The 20913-nt window shown below is 46.2% G+C and overlaps 2 non-coding genes across 2 annotated transcripts; both read left to right on the plus strand.

Moving 5' to 3' along the window:
* The first annotated feature begins 15130 nt into the window (after window positions 1-15130).
* On the plus strand, window positions 15131-15203 carry TRNAF-GAA (transfer RNA phenylalanine (anticodon GAA)). The gene has a single exon. It is a non-coding gene; the product is annotated as a tRNA-Phe (tRNA).
* A 1922-nt stretch (window positions 15204-17125) lies between these two features.
* Window positions 17126-17198, plus strand: TRNAF-GAA (transfer RNA phenylalanine (anticodon GAA)). Its single transcript has one exon. It is a non-coding gene; the product is annotated as a tRNA-Phe (tRNA).
* Window positions 17199-20913: the final 3715 nt, after the last annotated feature.

Consider the following 20913-nt stretch of genomic DNA (forward strand, 5'->3'; position numbering starts at 1 on the left):
CAATTTGAAGATATTCCTAAATGTGTGATTATTTCTGTGTTGAGTGCTTACTTGCGTATGTTATTATTTCTGTATATAATTATGTTACTGTATCTTACCAATGTTCTTTATTACACGTTTGTAACTTTAACTGTCTCCCCCCCTCCCCCTATGTAATGCCTGAATGGGCCTTTAGAATAGTATATGAATGAAAGTAGATGAGCGCTGACGGCAAGGCCGGGTTTAGTCCTTTGTGGCGTAAGCATAATAAGAAAGAATTCAGTTGAGTACAAAATTCACATGTAAAAGGGGACTGCGTTGTGAAGCAAAAAAATCACTCGGCGTGGTAAGTCTGCTCAGTCAGCATCGAGGTGTGACGACTTCCCTAACGTGACGCAAACTTTTCAGCGAAAAGGGAAGAAAAATACCATATTCAGCAACTATTAGCAATTCTCGCCCTGAACTGCCTATTTTCTAAACATATTTCCACAAAAACCACAATATCGTAAGATGCCTTCGGGCGAAAAGATTAAAGCTGTTAAAGAAGCAATTGCTTGCTATCATTCCGATAAGACACAGCGTAAGGCAGCCCTGAACCTAAAAGGAAATTAAAGAGCTGGTCATTGACGCTGATCTAGTATAACTTTTATTTTAAAAAAGCAAAAAAAATCACATTCAGGTCCAGTGGGTGGGTCTAAACGTTGAGCTTTGGAGACGTTCGATAACGTAACGCTCGTTTAGAGAAGTACCGGTACGAAAATTTCATCTTTTTGTTTTATTGGCTTAAATGAAGCACCAAACCTCGAAACCTTAAAACAGAATTATGGCAAGCCTCAAAACATGAGACAGGTTCACAGGAAGAAGGAGGCTTGAAGCGATTAATAGTGGTAGAACAAGGAATGTTGCTTACGCTAATTTCGACAAGGGGATTCGTCGTCATCAGACAAGCCAAAGACAAGTCCCTTTGTCGAAACATTGGCTTCCCAGCGACATTTCCTGTTCTACCACCGTTAATCATGGCACGCCTCGTAACACTCTAAATAAGTTAGTGTAATAACTTTTCTATAAAGGAGTTTCGGTTCTGTGTCACGGGAAGAGTATAGGTGTCGTGACGTCATGATGCAGAAAGTGGTCACGTCGTAGCAGTACATCCTGATGTTTTGTGACTCTCAGGCTCGTTCAGTCGTCTCTTACAATGTACTACATCGAGAAGAGGGACAGAAACAGCATAGCAGAGGACTCAGCCAGCCGGATTGAACACCAGTAGTTCTGCACCTACGTCACCACCTTCTGCGCCATGACCTCGTGACACATCCACCTCCTGTAAGACGAAACCGAGACTTGTTCGTGCAAAAACTTACGGTCACCTGAGGCGTGCCAGTATTTTTGCTTGGGTTTAGAGGTCTAAGACCTTCCTTTAAGGCAGAAAAATGAATAGTCGAAGATGCTATGGCAGTGCGCCTTTAAGTAGTGCGGCCGAAGCTCAACGTTTGTTGTGGAAGCAACTGCCGCATACAATGCATGAGTACAGGGTTCGTACAGAACATTTGACTCAATATTCAAGGGCAAATTCAAGGATTTCAAGGATGCCAAAGGCCATAATTGAAAGATGTGAAAACAAATCCTATTCGTACACAGACACCGAAAAACAGTGAAATATATTTCTATGCTGCAATTTCCTACAGCTAAGCAGCTGCTGAGTTAGACGCTTCAAGTCTTCAGGCCACCTTTCTGAGTTACTTTCCCATGGTAATGATGTCAATCGCCTTCTAGTTTGATGATTAGTTAGTAGTGTCCGACTTCAGCCAAATAAACTTGTGTCGAATCCAAATGACTGAAACTTGCTTTCCACCGGGCATTTCTATAGTCTAGCTAGGGCTCGAAAATGGAGCCATGATTGCTGCGGTGTGAAAAGACAGGCAAATCAACAAAATGGCGGCACGGCTTTTGGTTGTTTTATATGGTCTTGTCAAGCTTCACCATGGCAACGGTGGTTTAAACAAGTCTGCCATCGATGGCTGTGGACACACGAAATGGCAATTGTTCAGCGACACTCCCAAGAGAAACTATCTAAGATTGTTTCCAGATGCGCGGAGTTGGTTGATTTGTGTGTTATAAAGTCATTCGCAAACCAAGTTTTCAGAGAATTAAAAGGACACATCTATATTCAAGGAGTTTTTAAGCCCTTATATATCCGTTTTCTTTTTCAAAATTCAAGGTTCTTCAAGGAGCTGTACGAACCCTGCCTGGCCGTACAATTACATCGCGCTCTTTCGTTGCGTAACTGGATTTAGCCCCTCGTGTCTCCCGTTATTGCATCTCGTTCCCGTTTTATGCGCAAAGAATCGTACACATACACATTCTTACAGGCGAACGTACTCAGTGACTTGTTGTTTGCTTCAGTGAAAAAGAAAAGAATTAAAATAAAAACTAGGACAGCCGAGCGTTATGGTTCCCTTGGGAGAAGTGCGCATACTCTCTCAACCTTATTCACGGCGAGGCAAGAACCGCGCAATCGGGCCACAGCAGCGTCTTAGTTCCCACAGAATTCGGCGGCACTCAGAAGTAAGCATCCCACGCTGGAGCGCCCTTTTTCAAGCTGAATAAATGGAGCGAGCAAACAGAAAGAGTGCGAACCTTCTGAATCCTTCAGTGTCAGATTTCACTGCGCCTGGCTCTGTACCTGGCGATCCTGTTAGCTCACTCGTTCAGTCATAAAACTTTATTACGGGTACTGGGAGTGATTGTTTCTGTGAGCCCATCAGATGGCCCTCAATTGCTGCTCAAGGCAACTTCTTGGACTCGTGCATGTTAGCGTGCTAGCTGTCACTCTAAATGACGTAGCTTTGTGGCAGCCCCACTAGCACCAGCTATATGCAGGGGAATGCGTGCGCACGCGGGAGAACCAAGCCGGCTGCTAAAACAGTGAAGAGTTGACATTTGCTAGCGCAAGTTTCACTCTGAACACCTTGGTCCATAAAAGATTTTACCACGAACACTGACCCAGTTACCCTGTGCTTTTGTTAAAACATGAAATGCTTTTAGTTCCTGTTGTCGGCGACCTTCGAGTGACTTTTAGCCGAAAGCCAGAGTCGCTATCCGGGCACTCAAACGAGAACATCTGGGCATCGTTGTGAAAACAAAACGAGGTTATCCGGGCAACCAGCCAGAACTCAATAAGATGAGATCTCTGGCCCCCAACTATTTGTAAAGACCGCATTGCATACAAGGTAAATGTACCTGGTAGCGAAGCTTCCATAGGAGCCCATACGTTCAAAACATGGCGGTCCATCGCCGGTTCATGGGGCTTAGCGCCATCTGTATGTGGTGGGAACACTTCCGGCGGAAAAAAAAATAACGTGACGCCATGTCCGTTAAAAGCAGAAGTGACGTCATTTTGTTTTCGAAGGCGCGAAATTTGTTTTGTTGTTCTTCCTTTGGAGCTATATATTCAAATGCCCCGCCATTCGACTTGATGGGCGTTTCGAGCTTTCAGCGTGGAAAGCGATGCAGGAAAAGGCCAGCCGTACGGTTGTCGAAATCGCATCCCTGCACAGAACATATGGAACATACTTTCTTTGGAGGCCGACGAAAGCTTTAGGTGTAGAGTGCTGATCCTATTGTCGGATGCCAAGCCCGTCGGCCAGCGCAGTCGCACGAAAACAACTACACAATTATCTGGCGGTCGTAACTCACTACTTTTGACTGAACAGATTAAGAAGCAATGAAACTACCCGCGTCACCAAATTCAGACAAACTTCGACTAGCGAGAAAGCACAAATTGTGAGGGGGGGCGTATTTCAACAGGTGATACGAGTGCGCCTTTCTGTCCATTTCAAGTCGTGCATTGCACTGCGAGCGATAGTGGCGTCAACGCCCCCTGTAGCGATGGGCGCAGAAAAGAAATGCATTTATTAATAATAATAAAATTAAACGTATTTTCTCAACTCATCACGAATATATAAAATTGACTAGGAATTTTATTTTCGTTGAACGAATCTAACTGTGTCTCGTTTAAATTAAAAAACGCGTTTTTCTTTCCCAATGTTTGTTCCCTCCAAACATAGTCGCGCTTCAATCGCTGCTCCCATAACCCCCCATGCTGATGTCGGTGACAATCTGTACTGAACCGCTTTTCGCCCGAAGCTTCGCGACCTATTTGGATCGACCTTGTTGCATACGCTAGTTATTTCCCAAACAAGTCGCAAAAATATTACTCTCAAGTTCTTCATAATGTTCCCATAATGTTTGTTCCCAGCTCTAACTTCTAGTGCACTAGTAATATAACCAGGCCTTCCAGGCCTTCCACGCATATAACCAGGCCTTCCATGTGACGCAAGGAATTGACTGAACGAATTGAATTTCTCAAGCTAAAATACGGGGAAAATCGTAAACTATGACTTACACACAACTTACAGACAGGATAGCTCTCGGACTGTAATTTTAATATACGAGAATATACGCGAAAACTCAAATAAACCACTTTTACAGCGTTTCTACAAGTCATAGAACGGAGACGGCGTCTACCATTCGCGTAGGCCGGCGCCTATCTCAGAGTCCACAGAGCGGCGCGCGTGCTTCCTTGGAACACTTCCAGATGGCGCTCGCCTCCGCCGCATCACGGCCTGTGCAAAAGGCCGCGCCGCGTCTCTACCCTGGCAGAAAGCCCGCCGTCGTGCACAGCATTCGTCGCGAGCGTTTCCCAGTGAACATTACGGGGTTAATTCCTTCTGCTCTTAGCGACCACAGCTTCCTATTTCTGCGGTTTGCCGATTCTAGCTTAGTACCAAGAGCAAAGAGACCGTGGCGCTTAAATCCACGTCTCCTAAAAGATAGGCAGGCAACCGCAGAGGTATCATCCATACTATTTCGATCGCTTCACAACACAGCGAATCTAAGTGGTACGGAATGGGATAACGTGAAGGTCAGTGTGCGTGACTGCTTCATGTCTTGGGGCAGGCGTCGAGCGCGCGAGGAGCGTGAGGAGATAAAAATCGTCTCCGACGCGATCCTCCTGCTCTCGAGGCCACTGTCCGGCGGGCCTGGAGTTGCTCCGGCGCTGGCCTCACTCCGAAAGGAACTTCGCATCCTCCTGCAGCGACGCTGGGATGGCTTGAGGGCCACAACCCGAGCAGAGCTGTGGGAAATGGAAGCGTGGTGCAGCAGAAATGTCCTACGTAAACATCTTTCAAGGAAGAGCACAACTCTCTCTTCCCTAATAGATCCACGCGATAATAGCATAGTCGACTCACCAGACGGAGTGCTTGCACTGGCGAGGCAGTTTTACATGTCTTTGTATGCCGAACCAGTTGCCTCTCCAGCTGTTTTTCCGTTTGCTTTACCAGCTGAGCCGCCGCAAGTGTGCGACTCAGCCATAGATGAGGACGAGCTATTTTCTGCCTTGAAGTCTATGAAGCGTAATCGCAGTCCAGGTTCCGATGGCCTTACAGTCGAGTTTTATATTAAATTTTGGACAATGTTAGGGAAGCCGTTCACATCACTGGTGAACCGGCTACTCAGTGAAGGGACTTTGTCAGCGTCTCAACGAGAAGGGCTAATCACTCTCCTTTGTAAGGACGAGTCGAGGAGCACTGATCTGCGAGCATGGCGTCCAATCACGCTTCTGAACTGCGATTATAAGCTCATAGCAAAGTGTCTGTGTACGCGACTCACACCAGCGCTCAGCACTGTTTTGGGTCCGTACCAGGCATGCAGTGTCCAGGGGCGCTCTACTCAGCTTCACGGTATAGCATTGAGGGACCTTCTCCTGTGGGCAAACACCAGGAAACTTCCAGGTATTCTTTGCTCCTTTGATCAGGAGAAGGCTTTCGACATTATTAGCCATAGGTACCTTTTCCGTGTTTTGGAAGAGGCTGGTTTTAGTGTGGGTTTTCGACAGATGGTCCAAGCTTTGTATTCTCGACCGACTTCTGCTGTTGTCATACGGGACCGCGTCTCGGAGGCGTTCATTGTGGGGCGTGGTGTACGGCAGGGGGACCCCCTCTCACCTGCCCTCTACGTGCTCGCTTTTGAACCGCTTCTGCAGAGGTTGTCTTGTGACCGCAGAATTGGCAGGTTCCTACTCCCACCAGGTTCCCCTCCGGTTGCGCTATTTGCCTATGCGGATGACCTGTCCATTGTCGTCCCGGACGAAGCCTCAGTTTGCGGCGTCTTGGAGGTCATGGACAGTTACTGCAGGGCGAGTGGTGCAAGGTTGAATAGGTCGAAAAGTGCAGCCATGTACTTGAACTCCACTCCGTCCAGTCCGCAGCCCGTTCATGGTCTCCCCGTGAAAACGCGGCTGCGCATTCTAGGCTTCCAATTCGAACCAGATGGTCTGTCTCCTGAAAACTGGCAACAGGCTAAGGAGAAGCTTGAAACCAGAATTCAGCAGTTCAGCGCGTTGTCATGCCCATTGACTGCTCGAGCGACAATCCTGCGCTCACTTTTGTTTTCATTCCTGACGTATGTGGCGTGTGTGTCTCCTGTTTCAACCCGAACCAAGCTCATCTTGGAGAGGGTTCTCTTTCGCTTCCTTTGGAAGGGTACAACTGGTTGTGTAGCTAGGCGGGTGCTCAAGCTGTCCAGGGATAAGGGAGGACTCGGAATTCCCGACCTGGGCATCGTGGCTACCGCACTACACGTCAGATGGACCCAGGTCGCTCTTAACTCGGATATGCTCCTGACTCGAAGCTTTACCTCGTTTTTCCTTAGCACCCGACTCCGCTTGTTTTCGCAGAGCACATTTTCCCACTGTGCTCCTCGTTCAGGAACCCCATCCACCATTTATGCGGCGGCTGCCAACTCTTTGGTCAGCCTCCGCACGGTTCACCCCGACATCGACGTAGTTTCAACTCCACTCCAAGAGTTAGTAGACATCCTCACCCCAGGCCTCCCCCCGCATTGCCATATGTATGACCTGTCCATTCACAGGCCAAACTGGAAGCTCATCACGGCCAGTTTCCTCGACGCTAGGCGTGCCACTTTCATGTATCGCCTGGCGCGAGGGTGCCTGCCGTTGGGCTACAGGCCCTTCACAGCCGTCCCGGTTCGTGGAGTGTGCCCGGTCTGTGGCGCTCGTGAGGACACGGTTCATGCGTTTGCGCAGTGTTTGCTTCCTGCTGCTCTTCTCCGTAGGATTGCTAGTCTTTTTAATCTCCCAGGCATTCCTTATCAGACAGTCCGATTTTTGCACCCTTTGCCTAATCAGGCGGTCAACCAGTTCGTGCTTCTCCTCGCTGAGTGCTCCTACCAAGTATGGTTGGCACGCCGCGATGCAGTTTTCGGGGGGAGGGCGCCGGGCCTTCACGAAGTGCTTGCGAAAGCACGGAAGGAGGTCTGGTTCCATCTCACCCAGGAGCGGCACCGCTTGGGCGAGAAGTTTCTCGAAGTATGGGCCCGTCCTGCGGTAATTTTTGATGAGTCAGGCGGAAAGCTTTCCATTAAGTTATGATGCATGCTCCTAAGGTCGCTCGACTCGGCCGTGTGCGCCAGTCGATCTACGGGGTTTTGTTTGGTTCAGTGGAACCCAGAGCTAGAACCGGTGGCGGCGCACCCTTGGTTGGTCGCGCTGCTCCGCGGACGGCTTTGGTGCTCTGCATTGTTGTATGCCTTGGCCTCTTTTGCGCCGAGGCAGTCCGAAGGTCAGTCAGGCTCGAGTCCTGTACGACCAGCACGGCTGTTTGTGTGTTGCATGCGGTAACTTTCTGTTGCTGCACCACAACAGCCCCCTTGTCCGGGAAGGACCGTTGGCCCGAACCAAGTCCCCCCACCCAGTCAACCCGGGTTGTGGGGGAGTACCGGGGTCAATGTATTGGATGATGATGGGTTGATGAGATATGTATGCTCATGGACGCGGTGCCTTCAAAGGTGCCAAGTCCTCCTCCCATCTGACAACGGTACGGGTATGTACGCTGCAGTTGCCGGGAAGCGTGAGGAGCAGTCAGGGATCTTGGAATCGCGTTCCACATTATTTACTAGAGGGAACTCTGGCGCTAGTGTCTACGGCAGCTGCAATGCGAGCGGTTGTCCCAGCATGGGAATTATGGGAACTACATGAATTTGCCTAAACTTCGTCCTTTTGGCTTCAAACGGCTTTGTGACTTTGTAAACTCGTCATTTTCAACAGTGTATTGCGCAACAAATAATTAAATATACATCATTAAAATTGCCCGACGCCAGGATTCGAACACAGGGACTCTAGCACATAAGCCTGATATTGAAACCCTTACGCCACGGACGCATGTATCGACAAGCGAATGAAACGCCCTTATGAATTTATCGCGGGCATGCCAGTTCCTTGAGACGCTTGGCGCGTTTCGATTTGGCCACCTGGACAAGCTCAATCGTTGCAATTAATAGCAATTGTACGCGTTCCCGGCGTCTTCTGCACTTCGAAGAATATAGATTGCGCTGAAATGTACGATAATAAGATTTATATGGCGTAATATACGAAGCCACAAGAACGTCTGAATCCACAAGCACGAACATCAGACAAATCCGTGTACTTCCCATCATTCCCGTGGTAGGACAACGACTGCAGCGCCAGAGTTCCTTCAAGTAATTTTTGTAGGAAACTCTATGCTTTTAAAGGCGAAGCTTAAGCGTCCTCCAGATTTTTCTTCTTGCAGCTGGGCTGTGCGCTCTGTATCCCTGGCGTCTTTCGTAAGTCTTTCGCTACCTGTCGTGCTGCCTTCAGCCGATTTTTTTCTTCTAGATGTGCAGCGTCCCTATGGACAAGTGCACAGCATGGCGTGGTGCAGTGTGGTGTGGTGGGGTGTGCTGTTGGGAACACGCACTACACTCGTGTTAAGATTGTGGCTAGTATCATCTCCAACCAATCTGCTTTGCCGGTTGCCATTTCATGCTTACATCTACTCTCGATTACGGAAGAGCCATCCATCAGTTTTTTCCCTGTAATTTGGCGGCATCCCCTCTTCCCCGGTCTGCTGCATACAAGCTTCGATCGCTGGTTCTCTTGGGGCGAGGAGCTTTGCCCTTGTGCTTACGTTTGCCGAAATTTGCGGCGAGCAGTACATATATTGTACCTTGAAGCGAGAATTCCCGCAATTTAGCGCGGATTTCACCTTTGGACGGTACTATACTTTTATTTAGGTATTATTTTTGTTTATTTATTTCACTGTTACTGCGAGCCTTGGTTTGAAGGCCAGTCGCAGGAGTGGGTGTTACATCAAGCACAGGACGGTACAAGGCAATAATACAAGGGAATAACAAAATCGACTGTGTGACGCCAGGAAGCACCATACTTAAAGACAAAGTCGCGCTCAAGCAACCACCAACGAAGGATGCCGCGCACTTTATACAAGGCCAAGCCTTGTACACGAGTCGTACGCACAATGTTCACATTGAAGGTGATAACATCGCTATCGAACACTCGCTGTAATATTTCGCTATCATACAACCCTAAACCAAACGGCGTGTAGTGTAAATTTCACCAGTGACAGCAAGCGTAACGCCATCTCAAGAAACATGAATATGGACGTGCGCTGACAGGAGCGAAAAGAAAAATAGTGAGACAACCTGAGTAATACCCCAATCACACGGGCACTTTCAAAGTCCTCTGAACCAAAGATCCTTTACTTCAAGGGAGAATACGCGCTGTCACACAGGCACAGCAAAGGAGGCCTACTGGAAGGGAGCTTTGAGTCAAAGGAGTGCGCGTTCGTCCTTTGAAACCTCAAGGGAATACTCTCGAGCCTAGAGGGCGTCCGACAGCAGAAAAAATAATCTCTAAAAATATGGAAGTTAAATGTTTACCTCTTCAGAACAAGCTTATAAGTACTGTATACTATTGCTCATGTACTAAACACTTTCGGGACACCCGCAATCTCCATTATGAAAGCGCCGGTACAGCAGCGCCGGCACGGCCCGCCGTCAGCAGCAACATCGACACAACACTAGTGCCATGTGCGATTTGGTTCTTCGGTTAGCGGCTGCTAGGCATCCCAGTCCCCTCGGCTTCTTTCTGCGCGTCTTCTTCCCTCGTCACTTTTGTTTTGTAGTTCTTTACCGCGTTTACGCGTACCTACCGCTGCCTAGCCACAAGGAATGAAACAAAACAGCTGAAGCAAGGGCAACAACGAATAATCGACGCCAACATGCGATGTACGAAGTGGTACACATGGTGGCCATAATTACTATAAATACATCAGTATTTTGTATAGTAATGCCTTTACTATGCGTACATTTTGTTTTGATGATTCTAAGTATTAGGAAAAATAAATATAGCTGAAAGAAATGTGACAAATTTATTATAAGAAGCATTTGGGCCATAATTTTTATTACTATCGAGGTGATGGCAGCGCTAAGGATACGTTGCAGTTTCTGTTAAAAGCTTCAACGGAGACTACCTGAAGACTGTGTAGCACCGACACATATCCCTTGAACTAACGTGCATTTGAAAGCTCAATGCTCCTTAAATTCAAAGGACCTTTGGCATGCTCGTGTGACTGGGGTATAAGATAATGAATAATTCGTGAAGGAAGGTCAAAGCTTAAAGAAGGAAAGGCAAAGGTAAGTGAAAAAACCAACAAAGTTTGCAGAAAAGAGATGATATAGCGCATCTTCAAAAATGACTCATCTAGAGTAGGCACCATGGCATCCACGGCATCACGGCAGACTATCCATGGCATCACGGCAGACTCACCATGGCATCACGGCAGACTATTCCATTCTCGAACGGTTCGCAGGAAGAAGGAATTCTTAATCCGTCAGTCGTACAAACGAAGTTCTTTAGCTTCTTAGAGTGATGCGATCGCGTTGGGCGTCGAGAAGTGTGTTCAATGTAGTGATCTGTTTAGTTTACGCTTACCATGGTACATCAGGTACATGTATTTCAGTTTTTTCAATGTCTCTTTACCTGCAGTGTTTCTAGCTTAGCTATATATCTAAAAGAACACTCGGAGATGACTTCCTAATATAAGAATTAAAAAATGAATCTAACTGATTTTCTTTGAACAGTTCAAGTTTTCCCAAACAACCGTGGCGTATTCCCAGATAGGCCTAACGATAGTTTTATACGCTATTAATCTGACTTCGTGTGTGGACTGCCGCAAGGACCTTGTTAAAAAACTTAGTTTGCGCATGGCTTTATTTTGGATATAAGTAACACGGTCATTCCATTTAAGATCTGATGTGATGATGACGCCTAGATATTTGTAGGTATCTACGAAGGATAAATGCTGACCGTTAGTCGTATAAGAAAAGTTTAATGGCTGCTTTTTGCGAGGTATTCTCATGGCTAGTGTCATTTTTTCAATAATTTTCATCTGCCATATTGAGCACCAAGACTCAATTTTGGATAAAGCTACCTTTAGGAGGGCGTGATCGCTTGGACTTTTTATCTCTTGATAAATGATACAATCGTCCCCAAATAACTTAATATTCACAGGTATATCGTGAAGGCTATCCTTGATAAAAAACCAAAAGGAAAGGTGGACCCAGCACGGATTCCTGCGGTATACCGTACTGAACTGATACTGAACTGGAACTTACGTCTTGAAAAAATACTCTCTTGCCGATCAGATAAGTAGGCCTCAATCCAAGCAAGCAGCGTACTATTTTCCAATATGGCTTGCAGATTTAAAAGTAGTTTCTGGTCGGACACACGATCGAAAGCCTTTTCAAAATCTAGATATATGACATCGATTTGGCCTTGCTTATCCAAAACTTCAGCGAAATCATGAATAGTTTCCAGTAACTGCGTTATTGTCGACAGCCCTTCGCTGAAGCCATGCTGTCTGGAATCAATTAAGTTATTGTTTTCTAGAAAAGTGGACACGTGCTTAAAGTTAATGTGCTCAAGTGTCTTGGCGCACGAGGATAGTAATGAAATTGGCCTGTAAGAACCAAGTAACGAGGTGTTTGGCGATTTACGTATATGTGTTATCTCTCCATATTTCCAGTATTTTGTAATGTCTGCTTGCAATAACGTTTCATCGAGCAATACGCACAATGTTTTAAACACCATTCGGCATATCTGTCAAGCAAGGCATTGGGTACACTATCTATACCTGGCGATTTTTTTGCATCAATGTTTAACAAGAGCGGGAAGACGCCCTCTCCATACATGGAAGTACCCAAACAAAGACTATGTGGATGCGTATGTGAAAGCAATTCCCCCGGTGCACGGCAGTTCGAGCGTATTTCACGTATAATGGGAAAGTTCTGAGGATTGCGTGCAGAAATGTGGCTGTAGGGGGAACATGTTATGAATTCACTGCAGTCTGCGCGCTTCACTGCCTGAAAATAGGCCGAAATCGCAGTGTACATTCGCAGTGTATTATACAGTGTACAATAGCCGAAACCGCCGTGTACATATCAATGACTGCCGTCGACCGCCTGAACGCGTTCCGTTGCTTGTGCACCGAGGATGGATGGATGGATGTTATGAGCGCCCCCTTTGGAACTAGGCGGTGGGTTGCGCCACCAAGCGAGAGCAGTGGTTCAAAACGCACGCTGGCGGGGAATGTTGCATCTGCGGTATTCGCTTAATCGTTAACCGATCCACAGCCTTCTGAAGAAGTCCCCACGTAACACAAAGTGGGTTTGTAGTCGCCACTACGTGAGCTCACCCCTGTTATCGCGGAGAGAAAGTCAAGTGCCTAACCCTTTCGTCACCGCTAGAAATGTGCTAATTTTCGGTGCTACTATGTTTTAGCGTTTTCTTCCAAGGTGTAAGAGTCGCAACGCATACCGCGATGCCTGAAATTATAGCCTGATCACAAGTGTATCAAATGGATGTGAAGCAGTAATATTTGCTCGGAATTCTTGAGAATGTTTATGTGAAACTTCACGGAAGTACCCGAAGGAACCCGAATGAAAGTAACAATTGGCTATTTTTAGCATAAGTGCTGAACAAAAAAGAAACTGAAATATAGAAAATATGCACATAAATCTTAGTACCCAATTTTTGTAAGATAAGCGGAAAAGAATTATGAATATTTGTTGGCGTCGATAGGATCCTTAGTGATGCCCATGACCTTCGGAAATGTGGCAACGGGTAAGTTTCTATATTGTACAGTGGCCATTTGTACTCGTTGCAGCAGGCACCTGGCTCGTTTTTCTGCTGCACAAAGCAATGGATATGATGTCGGCGGGTATGCTGAAGGCTCCTCTCACTTGCTTACTGCGTCCAATCAGCTTTCCTGTGCAACCAATGTGGTCTAGTTTGCTTTGGACTGGCGCTGGAGCCTTCACATTCTCTGTTCAGTTCTTGTACAGTGCTGCAGAATAATGTGGAATAATAAGGGCACTTATTACAGTAATGAATAAGGCCACCTGCGCAGGCGGTGTACAATATGTAATACATTAGATTATTAGATGACTAGTCAAGTTTCGCACGAATATCGATATGAAATCGACTGAAAACTCTTGATAGGGCAAAACCGCACGATAGACAAAGGAAAAATACACGGTCAAGCGCTGTGATTTCTGTGTCGTTCCTGTTGTTTCGCGCCGTCAATTGATTTTGGTATGGATTGCTATTGTGCCCAACGTACGGTTCTTTTAAAATTGACTGTGTGATCTTCTGTGTGCGAGTTCTGCACACGATGGGAAGAAATGCTCGTAATTACTTGTACGTACGCTGTCTACATATTGCGTCATGATGGCGCAACAACGTAGAAACGAAACCGAAACTGGCTGTAGCAAAACTATTATATTAAAATATTTAGGGCACTGTGTAGCTCACTTGAAAATCTAGCGTCAGTGTACCCAATAATTCTGTACTTGGACACTCGTGCTACCGCTGCAACAACATATACATGCGCTTCATCTAGTCTCCTCTAGCTGTCGCTATTTGACATGTTTATGATATCTATATTCTGTAAACAAATGCGCACGTGGGCTCGCACGAGGTACCGAAGCGAACAGCGCTGACCCGGAGGTATTATACCGACGTCCATGCGGCCACTTTCGATCGCGATCCAGCCCGATCCGGATCGAAATTCTTGACCGCGATTGGTTGCCTCCCGCAGCTTGTGCAAATAAGCCAATCGCGACAGAGAAATTCGATCCCGATTGGGCTGAATCGCCATTGAAAGTGCGCCGCGTGTAACCCGTATTAATCGACGCTACGTATTAATGGAGATGATGATGATGATGCCATGGTTCTTTTTCATCTTTTGTAGAAAGCGGACGTAGAGGTGCATCCTGGCGGTGACATGCTTTCTTTATCCAGTGGTGCCACTTTCCGTCTCGAAACCATGCATTCTAGACAAACGGTGAAAAGAGAACAACAAATTATCCCATGCCCATTGTCAAGCCTCAGGCGCCTACTGCCATCTATCGCTTTTTATATCAACGAACAAATAGGTGGGCTAACCTTAAATATAGAACGATTCCCCCCCTTTTTTTTTTGCTGCTACCATGCGCAATTATTCTCGGAGGTCACGTTAACAGCAAACATCGCTTGTTATTTACATGAACTTTACATGAACTCTAAAACGTAAAACATGACGGGACTGCATACGTTGTTAGTCTCTGAGGCAACGCCAAACCGTGCTTGTTTCCTTGAGAGAAGCGCAGGTGCCGCCACCAGTCAATATGCGTTGTAGATGGGACCAATGGGACTTTCACAGCGTTGATCATAAATGTGTGGCTTTCACGATGTATGAGTGAACATAAATCGGGGCGTTGTTCGTATGAAATCAGGAAGAAAATTAAAGTGAGGCGGTTATGAGCTGTCGAGCAACTTATATCTAGCAGCTTATGCAAGCTCACCGACTCATGCCCGGAATGCTCCGTGTGATGCCATTCGCTTTGCTGACAATAATTAGGATGCTGACGTCGTTTTGTATAGAGGCACTGCTTCAATTATATGCTTCTCTCTTGTGAGCTACAGATTGGAGACGAATGTAACATATACTTTGAATGTTCTATTAAGATATCACAAAGAACGTGCATCGATGAAACGTACACCGGCGTTTCGCGATCCCGCAAAACGCTTGTGCAGCCGCCACGGAGATGCCGACATGTCGCGGTTCGCGACATTTACGAAGGATGATGTTTTTCTGCGAACCACATGTGGCTTGTGGTATTGAGTGTACAAATATGCGAAACCATGGAAAGTGTGCGCGCACAATTGTGTTTTTGTCAATTGCTTGGTTGTTTACTGGGGTGCTGAACATCCGCCGAAATAGCTCAGTTGGGAGAGCGTTAGACTGAAGATCTAAAGGTCCCTGGTTCGATCCCGGGTTTCGGCAGTTCCTTTTTACTTTTTTACAACACTCATTCGTTTCCTTATTTTTTTCTGTATTGTGTTGCTTCCCAGACAACGTAATCGAATCCTCAGTAAGTCTCCGGGATGTGCACGAATGACCTGCACGAATTAAGGCTCCTCCTCAGGCCCATTTGTCGATCCCAAGTATATACTGAGAACATAAATGTTATATATTTGAAGGGCCATTTTAGGACGGTGCCAGAATGTGTTCCAAGGCACTACTGCTTGACGCTGTAGTTAAAGGACAGTTAATTATCTACAAATTGGGTTAATATATGCATGACTCAGCTTTGACAGTTGGACTCAATCATAGTGTAGGGCTCCGTTTTGCCTTTTGTGTGCTTTCATTTGCTCTTAAATTTAAAAAAATCTTGGCGTTCTTGTTTCTTGCAACCATCAAAAAGCCGTTCGGTATCACTACCTCAGGCACAGCACGAATAGCATAGGCTTTCGAAGTCGGCTTTTGTTACTTCAAGAGAGCCGTTGGGTGAAAGTGAAACCACGACCAATATAATAATAATAATAATAATAATAATAATAATAATAATAATAATAATAATAATAATAATAATAATAATAATAATAATGTATAAACCAAGTAGTCTACAAATAGATGATTTTTTTTTTGCAGCATGCCATTTGTATTTCGTCATTGGTGATTTTCAGTTACGTCTGGGAAACCATGAAGCTCCCAAGTGAGCACATTTGGAAACAATGGACAGAGAATATCCTGATGAGGTGGTTGCTCGGACACATGCCAATGCAGGTACGCGTTATGTTCAATAACGGATGTTGCGTTAAAAAAGTGACCGTGGGCATATGACACGTGACGTGTCGGATTCGATCCGAGAGTGTCGGTAATAAACGGCGCTTTAAGAACTGTCGCCAACTGGCACAAAGTGCACAGACTTGTCACCAGTTAATACCTACCCTCACTATAATCACACATGGAAAATAGGATAACACTTCCAGCGCCTTTGGATACAGTCGTATATTGAAGTTATTTGGCACGTGCAACAGTGGGCACAGCATGTCCGCCTTATGGAGACTCGATATTATAACCAGAAAATGCACAGTTCAAGTAGAGATTATTTCATTATCATGTTCTTGTTTTGCTTTACAAAATTACACACACAATTATTTAATGCCCTTCTGTAAAAATTGATTATCAGAATATTGCATACCCAATATGGAGTAAACCTGGAAACGTTAGCAGTTCCGGACGCTGGTACTAATTACGGCTCATTTTCTTTTTTTATATGCTGGATCACAGCTTTGGAGTGAATTACCGACAAATCTAACGTCCCAACAGTCATTTGTTAGTTGCAAAACGAACCTTCGCTCTTTCATGCTTGCCTACTCAATCAGTGAAAATGCAATAGATTTGTACTGTCGAAAACATTTTTGTCTGTTTTTTGAATTCACACGCTCTTATATATGTATAAAAGCAAACGGCATAGGGAACCCCTTTACAACTGCTACGAGAGTTACGGGTTCGGCCCACCTTTATGTAATGTCTAACGTGCAATCCTTGTGTAACCCTTGAGGCACTTCTTTGTTCAAGCATGCATTACCAAATGTGAAAAATATGTACCTAGCTTTCACGGTGATGGCAGCATGCTGGCCGCGGTCGTCCTTACGCGTCAGTTTGTAGCGCGGGCGGTTGCCTTACCGCCAAAGATAGCCGCTCGGACCCATTCGCTCCCCGGCCGGGAAATGGTGCCGTTTTGCGAAGAAATGGCTGTTCTTCGGCTGCCCCTCCTCCCTCCCCGGCAGAAAGGCTAAGTGACGCTATGGTGTGTCTATGCCATAACCAGCGCTTCTCGCGTACCGATAGATGCGAATCGGTCCTTAATACTAGGACATCTGTAACGGCAGTGACAATCTGGGTCCGCTTCAACATCCGCCGAAATAGCTCAGTTGGGAGAGCGTTAGACTGAAGATCTAAAGGTCCCTGGTTCGATCCCGGGTTTCGGCAGTTTCTCCTAATTCTTTTTTACTAACAGAAGATAGTGACTACGAAATATATTCCCACTGCGTGCTTTACTTCGAATGACAGCGAGCGGGAGCAATGCCGCAATTTTGTTTCCACTGTGGCAACGCTCGCGCTGCCCAGCATGCTTCCATTGGCTCTCCCTGATGAACGGCGACCGCTGAAATTTGGTGGTTGTGCCCTTTTCATCCGCAATAGTTTCGGTATAACTCTACCATCGCTCTTTTCGCGCCAAAGCGGACGCCTCCTGGTTGTCGACATTTTGCAATATGGTCTGAATTTTCGTGTCATTTGTGCTTATGCTCCAAATGTAGATGCAGAGAGAACACAGTTTTTTGAGCAATTTCACATGTACCTCGATTGTAAAAAAGTACTAGTTTTGGTGGGTGACTTCAATTCTGTGTGTCGTTCGGTTGACCGTGTAAAAGGTTTGCCAGTGCGAGATAAGAGTGCGGAGGTCTTGAATGTTGCAGTTCACGACCACAACTTAGAAGATATCGCAATTGTTGTCACAAATAGTACGCGTCCGCAATTCACTCATTTTCAAGGCGATAGCCATGCTCGATTGGACAGGCTGTATGTGTCGGTTGAACTTGTGCCACTATGCACATCGTACAAGGTTAAGCCAGTGTCTTTCAATGACCACTGTCTAGTTATTGCAACCTTTGATAAAAAAGAAAACAAAAAGTACTTCAAGTGGGAACTTAGGAAACTTAATGCGAAATTGATGGAGGATCAGGGTTTCGTTAAGGATGTAGATGAGAAGCTAAAGAAGCTACTCGCAGTGCCATCTTTAAGTATTGGTGTAGAGTGGGATGAGTTTAAGCAATTAGTAAAAATGAAAGCCATCGAAAGAAGTAGCACATTGCGTTATGAAGACAAACGAAACAAAAAACTGCTTCGTGAGCAACTTGAATTTCTTACGGGTATAGAATGCTCCCAACTAGGTACTTACAACAACGAATTAAGAAACATAAAAATTCAGATGGAGAGAATCGATGCAGAAAAGTACAGAGCAGCGGTTATTCGTACACGGGCCGAGTAGCTGTGGGCCGGTGAAACGCCCACAAAAGGTGCGTTATCTCACGAAAAAAATACGCTTGCAATAAGGAAATACGGCAAATAAGAAGCGGGAATGACGTTTCGGAGGACCGCAATGTAATCAGACGCGTCGTCACTGATCATTTCAAAGAATTGCTCGGTCAAACGCGCACCATTACAGTGGACATTAAAGCGGAATTTCTGTCGTTAGTGCCAAAGCTGGATGAAGAAGAAAGAACGCGTCTGGAACAGCCAATTTCCATGAAAAAATAGAGGATGCAATAGATGCACTACGTGTTGGCAAGGCACCCGGCCCTGACGGCCTAGGAGTAGCATTTTATAAAACATTCAAAACAATTGTAGCTCAGATTCTACTCAAAGTTATCGCCGAATCGTATCAGCAAAAACGTATACCACTGTCCTTCACAACTTCGCACATTGTTCTCATCCCAAAAACTGAGGCACCTGAAAAACGTCACTTGGTGGGGTCTTATCGCCCGATAAGCCTTACCAACGTCGACTATAAGATATTTGTGAAGGTGTTGGCCAAACGATTGCAGGGTGTGATGACGAGGGTGGTTGGCATGCATCAGACCTGTGGTATAAAGGGTAGAAGCATCGGCACGAACATACACGTAGCTCGAAGTGTGCTAGAATGTTGTGATGGTATTTGGCGATCGAGTGGCTATGATGCAATTAGATCTCGCTAAAGCATTCGACCGTGTTTCCCACGATGTTCTCTTCGCGATATTAGAGCATTCCAACGTAGGAAGCGTAATAACAGACGGTGTCAGGATGGCGTATGCTAACTGCTCAACTCGGGTTATTGTAAACGGGGACCTGACAGCGTGCGAGTGCTATCTGCCGCGAGGCAGGGATGTCCGCTGTCGCCCCTGCTATTCGCGGCTTACCTTGAGCCTTTCTTCAAGGCCATCCTAAACAATGAACTTATAACTGGCTTCAGAATACAGTCAACACAGGTGAAAATATTGGCGTATGCCGATAACACCGCCGTATTCTGTTTAAATAGAAATAGCATTTGTGAGGCCGTGGCGGTAGTTGAATCCTTCTGCAAGTGCACCGGGGCGCAAATAAACTGGGAGAAGAGATGGGTTTTGGCATGGTGAATGGGAAGAAACACCAGGCTGCTTCGCTCGACTTCGGTGGTCAACCACTGCAACAACCTACCTAGGCGTGCCTCTCGACTCTTAGCGCGACCCTGAGCCGTACTGGAATAAACAAGTGGCGAGAGCAAAGGAAAAAGGCTAATGCGTGGCAGGGGCGACAGCTGTCAATGTTCTCGCACGCCACAGTCTGTAACCTATTTCTTACGTCCAATTTATGGTATATCATGAATGCGCTGGGTGCTTCGCGGATCAACATCCAAAAAATCCACCGTATCTTCTCCGTTTTCATCTGGGCATCAACTTGGGAAAGGTCCAGCCGCACAAACTTGTTCTTGCCAGTAAAGAAAGGGGCCTTGGGTTGGTACATTTATTTGTGCGACAAGTTGTGTCGCGCTTTATGTACCTTCGCGACCAGAATGATGTGTTCCTTCGCACAGTCATGTGCTTTTATGTCGTCACCTTCCAGGATTTGTTGTATGCTCGTGTGAAGCAATGCATGGTTCCGCTAAAGGTTACCTGCGAGAAGTCGTGCTTGCGTACAGAATGTTGCATGTGCGGTTTTCAGTGCAGTATCTCGCCAATATTACTAGGAAAAAACTGGGCAAGGATCTTATTGACAATACGTTCCCTGTACCGATTTACCGTATGTCAAACCGTGGAGGCCAAGGAGATGTCCTCAAAAGGGTTAAAGAAATGCCAGTGCACCTTTCGGTAAAAACTTTTTTTCTTTAAACTACACACTAACACATTATCAGTTAAAGGGAAGCTGAAAGGTTTTCCAGAAAAAATGAGTGAACATCTGTACATAATGGTTTTCAACCCTCCGAATTCGAATATCGTATCCAAATTGAGCGAAAGAAAGCGCAAATATATTTTATTTTGACGAAAAGTGCAGCAGCGGACACGCCCAGCTCGTGCGTCTCGTTTCCGCCTGTGACGTCAACTCTGCGTCGTGACGTCAACTCTGCCGCTGCCGACCGCTGCCGCTACACATGAAGCGCGGTGCCAGGTAGTTTGGTGCTGTTTTCTGAGACGGTAATGGAAAATTTAGAGAGACTGCGTCTTTCTGAGGAGTTCGGCGTTACTCCCTACATGTACGAGCCGATTGCGAAGAGCCGGCCTCTCGAAGAAGCAAACGATGCTGGTGCGAGCAGTGCTTTAGACGCGAACGAAAGCAAAGCCTTGTGATCTCCTCGTGTTGGAAATGCTCTTTAGTGAGTGTGTTTTTTCCAAAGCGATCTAGTGATCTCGACGATCTTTCGGTGATCTAGTGAGCTAGTTTCCGGTCAAACAACTGTAGTGTTGTGTTCCTGCATGCCTCCTCGTGGAACGTAAGCGGGGATGCGATCGTCGGCATTTGTGCGCTGTCCAAAGCTGTCGGCAATCTACAAAGACGGTTTAAACGCGCGAAAAGCTTCCCGGTTCATGCGGTACGTGTAGCGACCTTCATCTGTTGACTACCACTCACGTTGACTACCACTCACGTCGATTACCACTCACGTTGACTACCACGCACGTTGACTACCACTCTA

Source organism: Dermacentor albipictus, chromosome 8, assembly GCF_038994185.2.
Source record: "Dermacentor albipictus isolate Rhodes 1998 colony chromosome 8, USDA_Dalb.pri_finalv2, whole genome shotgun sequence".
Taxonomy (NCBI): Eukaryota; Metazoa; Arthropoda; class Arachnida; order Ixodida; family Ixodidae; genus Dermacentor; species Dermacentor albipictus.